This window comes from Monodelphis domestica, chromosome 6 (assembly GCF_027887165.1).
Source record: "Monodelphis domestica isolate mMonDom1 chromosome 6, mMonDom1.pri, whole genome shotgun sequence".
In the NCBI taxonomy this organism is placed as follows: domain Eukaryota; kingdom Metazoa; phylum Chordata; class Mammalia; order Didelphimorphia; family Didelphidae; genus Monodelphis; species Monodelphis domestica.
Genome location: NC_077232.1, coordinates 59,510,014 through 59,518,169, shown reverse-complemented (window position 1 = coordinate 59,518,169; position 8,156 = coordinate 59,510,014). Strand labels below are relative to the sequence as shown.

At 41.3% G+C, this 8,156-nt stretch overlaps 1 pseudogene; it reads right to left on the bottom strand.

Annotated features, from left to right (window-relative positions):
• Nucleotides 1-3,724: 3,724 nt before the first annotated feature.
• On the bottom strand, nucleotides 3,725-4,229 carry LOC100021588 (NHP2-like protein 1; annotated as a pseudogene).
• Between the last annotated feature and the right edge of the window lie 3,927 nt (nucleotides 4,230-8,156).

Here is an 8,156-nt window from a genome sequence, read left to right as displayed (position 1 = left end):
ATCTGAAAAGCTGTCATGTGGAAAAATGAATTATGCTTGTTCTGCATTGGCCCAGATGGCCAAACTGAGGAGTGATAGGTTTTAGTTACAGAGAGGAAGGATTTATCTCATTATAGGAGGCTGTGAATAGAGTACTGAACCCAGAGTCAGGAGGACTAAAATCTAGCCTCAGATATTTACTAGTCATTTAACCTCTGTCTGCCTCAGTTTCCTCATCTGTAAAACAGAGATAATGATAGAAACTACCTCCCAGACTCAGTGTGAGGATAAAATGGGATAATATTTGTAAAGCACTTTGTAAACTTTAGGTTACTGTGTAAATGCTAGGTATTATTAGAAGTAGTCTACTAGCCAAAAAATGGGCTATTCCACCAATGATAGAATTCAGGTTGGTGTAGCTGGATGATGAAATGGAGAGAGCACTGTGTCTGAGGTCAGGAAGACTTGAGTTCATCTCTGGCCTCAGAGACTTCCTAGTTATGTGATCCTGAGCAAGCCATTTAATCTATATTTGCCTCTATTCACTTAACTGCAAAATCAGGGTAATAGCACCACATGATGTTTAGCAACAGTAGATGCTAAGTGCTTCCCTTCCTTCCTTCCTTCCTTCCTTCCTTCCTTCCTTCCTTCCTTCCTTCCTTCCTTCCTTCCTTCCTTCCTTCCTTCCTTCCTTCCTTCCTTCCTTCCTTTCTTTCTTTCTTTCTTTCCTCTTTTCTTCCTTTTTTCCTTTCTTCCTTTCTCTTTCTTTCTCTTTCTTTCTTTCCTTCTTTTTTTCTTCCTGCCTTCCTTCTTCTTTTCCTTCCTTCCTTCCTTTTTTTTTTTTTGTAAAAAGGATTTCTACTCTAAATGAATTTGGCTTAAATCTAAGATCCTTCCCTTGTTGCCCTTGGAAGTCTAGAGCTGGAGCTGAAAGAGACCTCAGAGACCATCTAGTCTAACCTCCTCATTCTACAGATAAAGAAATTGATGCCCAATTTCTCCAAGGCAGTAAATAAACATACAAGTTAGGATTAGAGCCTAGGTTCTCTCACTCCAGAACCAGTGTACCATGTGATGAAGATAAGCACAATCCCAGGACCCTTCCTGTTGGGAATCCCTATACACAGCATCCCTGAATCCCCCATCAGCCATAAGGTGCACCATTTGAAGGTCCAATATAGGTTGATTTAGCAGCCATGTGTGCCTTTCCAGACTCACCCCACTGGGCTAGTCACCTAAAACCCAAATATATCTCCTGAGGAGGGATCTAAGTTGCAACTCCAGTTTGTATTGTCTAGTGGTAGAGTTGTGGGGGCAGGTCTCATCTGAGAGAAGAATGCCTACAACAGCAGTATCCCCAATATCACCCTGGAGGGTGAGCTCCATCTCAGTCACTCAGAGGTTTAGAGGCAACCTCTCTTTTCTTCATCAGGAAAAGGTTATGGATGGGGTAGCTAAGAGGCTCAGTGGATGCGAGAGATAACCAAACCTGGAGTTAGGAGGACCAGGGTTCAAATCTATTCTTAGATACTTCTCATGTGGCCTTTACCTAGCCCTTACAAATGTTGGCTTAGAACTGATTCTAAAACAGAGGATAAGAGCTTGGTTTGTTTGTTTTTTATTTTTTTTATTTTTTTATTTTTATTTGGTCATTTCCAAACATTATTCATTGGAAACAAAGATCATTTTCTTTTCTTCCCTCCCCTCCCTCCCACCACCTCTCTCATAGCCCACGCGCAATTCCACTGGGTATCACATGTGTTCTTGATTCAAACCCATTGCCATGTTGTTGGTATTTGCATTAGAGTGTTCATTTAGAGTCTCTCCTCAGTCATATCCCCTCCACCCCTGTAGTCAAGCAGTTGCTTTTCATCTGTGTTTTTACTCCCACAGTTTATCTTCTGCTTGTGGATAGTGTTTTTTAGATCCCTGCAGATTGTTCAGGGACACTGCATTGACACCAATGGAGAAGTCCATCACCTTCGATTGTACCACAATGTATCAGTCTCTGTGTACAATGTTTTCCTGGTTCTGCTCCTTTCGCTCTGCATCACTTACTGGAGGTTGTTCCAGTCTCCATGGAATTCCTCCAGTTCATTATTCCTTTGAGCATAATAGTATTCCATCACCAACAGATACCACAGTTTGTTCAGCCATTCCCCAATTGAAGGGCATCCCCTCATTTTCCAATTTTTGGCCACCACAAAGAGTGCAGCTATGAATATTCTTGTACAAGTCTTTTTCCTTATTATCTCTTTGGGGTACAAGCCCAGCAGTGCTATGGCTGGATTAAAGGGCAGACAGTCTTTTATTGCCCTTTGGGCATAGTTCCAAATTGCCCTCCAGAATGGTTGGATCAATTCACAACTCCACCAGCAATGAATTAGTGTCCCTACTTTGCCACATCCCCTCCAGCATTCATTACTTTCCATAGCTGTCATGTTAGCCAATCTACTAGGTGTGAGGTGATACCTCAGAGTTGTTTTGATTTGCATCTCTCTGATTATAAGAGATGTAGAGCACTTTTTCATGTGCTTATTAATAGTTTTGACTTCTTTGGCTGAGAATTGCCTGTTCATGTCCCTTGCCCATTTATCAATTGGAGAATGGCTTGATTTTTTGTACAATTGATTTAGCTCTTTGTAAATTTGAGTAATTAAACCTTTGTCAGAGGTTTTTATGAAGATTGTTTCCCAATTTGTTGCTACCCTATTGATTTTGGTTACATTGGTTTTGTTTGTACAAAAACTTTTTAATTTGATGTATTCCAGATTATTTATTTTACATTTTGTGACTCTTTCTAAGTCTTGCTTGGTTTTAAAATCTTTCCCTTCCCAAAGGTCTGACATGTATACTATTCTATGCTCATCTAATTTACTTATAGTTTCCTTCTTTATGTTCAAGTCATTCACCCATTCTGAATTTATCTTGGTGTAGGGTGTGAGGTGTTGATCCAAACCTAATCTCTCCCACACTGTCTTCCAATTTTCCCAGCAGTTTTTATCAAATAATGGATTTTTGTCCCAAAAGCTGGGGTCTTTGGGTTTGTCATAAACTGTCTTGCTGAGATCATTTATGCCAAGTCTATTCCACTGATCCTCCTTTCTGTCTCTTAGCCAGTACCAAATTGCTTTGATAACCACGGCTTTATAGTATAGTTTGAGATCTGGGACTGCAAGTCCTCCTTCCTTTGCATTTTTTTTCATGATTTCCCTGGATATCCTTGATCTTTTGTTCTTCCAAATGAACTTAGTTATGGGTTTTTTTCTAATTCAGTAAAGAAGTTTTTTGGTAGTTCAATGGGTATGGCACTAAATAAGTAAATTAATTTGGGTAGGATTGTCATTTTTATTATGTTAGCTCATCCTACCCATGAGCAATCAATGTTTTTCCAATTGTTTAGATCTAGTTTTAGCTGTGTGGAAAGTGTTTTGTAGTTGTGTTCATATAGTTCCTGTGTTTGTCTCGGCAGATAGATTCCTAAGTATTTTACATTACGTGGATTCTAAGAGGACAGGGAAGCCTTGGTGGTGCCATGTCTGGGTTGGGCTATGAAGAGGGCCCTCCCTCCCCACCCCCCAAAGATCTCCCTCCACCCGGTGCCTGCACAATGGCAGGCGGCCCAGGAAAAGGACAGCAAGACAAATGACTAATCGGCAATAAAAACGTTTAGCGTTGGAAAGTCACCTGAGAACAGTCTGTGGCCACCTGCATCCTTGAACTAAGGAATCCACCGACACCCCCCACCCCCTGAGCAGAAGGGGCTGCATTAGACTAAGAGTCTCTCGATGGACTGCTGGACGGACTGAATCTGAGGCTTGAGCTGAGAGCCTTCTTTGATGGTGATGAGCACGCGATGACCGGCCACAAGACGTCGCAAGCCCGGCCCAGCGCCTGCTTGGAATGCACGGATACGTGGGGCACGTTCTTATCCTCACAGAGCAGGAGCAGATGGAGGATGATCTCCAAGGGCTCGGCGTCTGCAGCCATCACGATGAACTCGGAGATGCCTCTGTTGAGAGTCTTGGTGGCTTCATTGGCACCCTTCCGCAGCTGCTTGTAGTTACAGGACTGCTGTACCAGGTCCAGAAGCTTTTTGGTGAGCTGGGCATCTGCCAGCGGGTAAGCCTTGGGGTTCACCTCGGCCTCAGTCATGGTTGCGATCCGGTCGTCTGAGCCCCTCCTCGGAAGAGAAGAACGCTGGGATCGAGGAAGCAGAAGCGCTCCTCTCGGCTCGGAAGCTTCACGGAGGACGCCTTATTTGTTTTTTAAAGAAAAAAAAATGTTATGGGCAAAAAGCAAATACACATCAGCAACTCTTCCTTGGAGGAACTCATGGTCCCTACGTTGGTATTACTGTGCTCCAACTCCAGGAGGGAGACACATATTGCTCTCCCCATTTTACAGATGGGCACATCAAAGCTGAGAGTGGTAAAGTGTCTTGCCTACAATGTCATTGGCTACTTAAGTAGCAAAACTTGGTGTCGAACCCAGAAATTCTTTATCTCAGATCAGTACTTTCCCCCTTATACCTTGTTTCTCAAAAGCTTGGCAGCCAAACAAAAGCCCCCCCCCCAATCCCTTTCACCCTGCTCCCCTGCCCATCCCACTTCCCTTAGCTAGCATGCCCTGGTATTATCTTCAGCTGAAAAGGAACAGTTCACAGCAGACTGTCATCTCAGAGACTTGATCACTTAGGACTGCTTCCTGCATGCCACTAAGCTCCCATTATGGGGGAGGGAAGTGCTTCCAAAGCCAGGCTCTCCATTTCACCCCCTTTGTTCCATGCCAAGACCATTGTCAATAATTCCTCTCTCCCTAGAGAGCATGTCCTTCGAATGACAGACTGATTAATGGGACCTGATCTTTTTTTTTTTTTTTGGAGGGAGAGAGAAGTCCAAGACCCATTTTTTCATCTGTGTTAAGCTACTAGTGAAAGAACTCTTTCCACCAATGCAGCAACTATCTCCTCCATCATTTAGAATCTTAAAAGCATTTCCTGGGGAGACAATGAGACATCAAATTACTTGTCTAGGGTCACACAGCTAGTATGGGTCAGAAACAAGATTTGAACCCAGGTCCTCCTGACTCTGAGGTCAACCCTTTATCTATCATCCACTCTGGATCTGGCCTTACCGTCCACCCAAAGAATTGATTCCTGCTATCCAATGGGAATTTGTAAGAAGTACATACTGATGGTAAGATTTTTCACACACACACACACACAGGCCAAATATCATATAGCTCAGGATTTCTGAAATTCATGTCAATGAGCTTTTTTTTTTTTGCCCCTGAGTGTGGTTTAGATTTTATTAGATTTTGATTGAATCATTCAGCTTTTATTTTGATATGAATATGTACCTCATATTTTTGCTGCTCTTTAGTTGTTGTTTTTTGGTGGGGGGGGGGTGCTGCCTTTTGCTTTTATTATGTCCATTTCCTAATATATCCCTTCCTCTCCACCCATCCACCCAGACTTTCCTTATAACAAAGGTTAGGTTTGTTTGGGTTTTTTTTTTAGTTCAGTAGAACTAGTAAACACATCTGATGATATAATATAAAAACTGATAATATAAAAACTCCCATCATTCCCACTGTTGCCACCAACCCCATCATCACCTCTCCAACAAAAGGAGAAAGGCATATTGTCTCACCTTTCTCTCTGGTCAAGCCTGGTTCACTTTTATTTTCATTTCAACATGCATTTACTAAGTACCTACTATATGCAGAGACACAAAGATAGAAACAAAGCATTCTCTACCCTCAAAGAACTTCCATTCTCCTGAGGGGAGGGCACATCATGTTCCCAAGATACTTGTGCATTTATTAAACACCTACTGTGTGAAGTGATAATTCTAAGTACTAGGATTTAAAAACAGAAATAAAACATCCTCTACCCTCAAAGAACTTCCATTCTCCTGAGGGGAGGGCACATCATGTTCCCAAGATACTTGTGCATTTATTAAACACCTACTGTGTGAAGTGATAATTCTAAGTACTAGGATTTAAAAACAGAAATAAAACATCCTCTACCCTCAAAGAACTTCCTGGAAGAGAGGAGGAATAGATCATGTAAATAGATGAAGTGCTACAAAATGTGTACAGTGCATGAAATAGTCATAAGAAATTACAGCTGAAGTCAGAAGATTTGTGGTTCAGATCTCAGCTCTGACACCTGTAATCTGTGTGGCATCAGTTTTTCCCTCTGAAAAAATGAGGAAGTTGACTAGGTCTGTGTTCCCAAAGAGATTCTTTTTAAAGGAAGCATGGAAAGGACCTACATGTACCAAAACATTTATTGTAGCTCTTTTTTTCTGGTAGCAAAGAATTGGAAAGTGAGAGGAATGGCTGAAGAAGTTGTGGTATGATTGTAATGGAATACACTTGTGCTATAAGAAATGATAAGCAAGATGACTTCAGAAAAACCTGGAAAGACTTACATGAACTGATGCAAGGTGAAGTGAGCAGACCAGAACATTGTACAAAGTAACATTAATGTCATTTGATCAACAACTATGAATGACTTTGTTATTCTCAGCAACAAAATAAGATACAAGATATTCCTAAAAACGCATGGTGAAAAATACCATCTGTTTCCAGAGGAAGAACTGATGGAGCCTGAATGCAGACCAAAATGTACTATATTTTGCTTTTTTTCTTCATTTTTTTTGTTCAAGATCTCTTCCACAAAATGACTAATATGGAGAAATGTTTTGTGTGATTGCACATGTAAAAATCCATATCAGATTACCACCTCAAGGAGAGGAAAGGAAGGGAGGGAGAGAAGGAGAGAATTTAGGACTAAATTTTTTTGTTCTAAAGGATGGTAAAATGTATTTATTTTTTTTTTAATTTTTTAAAATTAAAACCCTTACCTTCCATCTTGGAATCAATAGTATGTATCAGCTCTAAGGCAGAAGAGTGGTAAGGGCTAGGCAATGGGGGTTAAGTGACTTGCCCAGGGTCACACAGTTGGGAAGTGTCTGAGGCCAGATTTGAAACTGGGACCTCCCGTCTCTAGGCCTGGCTCTCAATCCACTGAGCCACCCAGCTGCCCCCGTTAAATGTATTTTTACATGTAATTAAGGGAAATAAAATATATTGTTAAAAATGAGGAAGTTGAAATAGATGTCTTCTAAGGTCCCTTCCAACCTCAAATCCATGATCCTAAGACACAAAATAATTTCAGGGGCCAAGGGAAAAGGATCGGAGGGAAAGGGACAACAGTCTTTTGAATGACATCAATGGAATAATAGTTTGTGTGCACAGAAGCCCTCTTTGCCACCTAGGCTAAAGACCATTGTCCATGGGATGCTCTGTCTTCCCCAGGCACAAGGTCTTAGCTCCAGAGAGATTCATATAGTGTTGAAAAAGTCATGGGCGACCTGAAGAGTGATGGGGCCCTATTGGATAATAAATATCATTGGTTACCTGTACATTTTCCTTTAGGTTATCAATTATCTTTCTGCAATATTTTGTAATGCTAGAATGCAATCTTCTTGTGGGCAGGAATCTTTTTTCCCCTCTAGCATCGTGCCTGGTTTAAAAAGTCACTGCTCAATAATAAATGTTTGTCAAATTGAAATTAAATTGCTGGGGATTCTAGAGTTTACCAGGAACCTAATTTCACAACCAAACAGGCACCATTTTTATTTTTATTTTTTTATTTATTTTGGAAATTTTTATTTAATTAGTTAATTTAGAATATCTTTCCATGATTACAAGATTCATGTTCTTTCCCTCCCCTCACCCCACTCCCTCCCATAGCTGATGTACAATTCTACTGGGTTTTACATGCAGACACCATTTTAAAAGGCAGTATAGCTTGGTGCACAGAGTCTGAGATGTGAAGTTTTGAAGACCTGCATTCAAAACCTATCTCTGACACTATATGACCAGGTATCTCAGTTTCCTCATATGATGGAATTGGACCAGATAACCTGGAAGGTCCCTTCTGGGTATCAGTCTATGATCCTCTGCCCCTCTCCATCCCAATCCACAGGCTGCCGTCGTGTATATTGGCCCAAGGAATTGGAAGTGGGAAAGAGGAATGACAAAGTAATGCTGGCTGACTCTCACATTGCTGACTGCAGAATGGTAGAAGACCCGTTCATCCATTTATATGTGTCCATCACATGTCTGTCTGAAAGAACCCAAAATGAACACAAAGGCAGGCA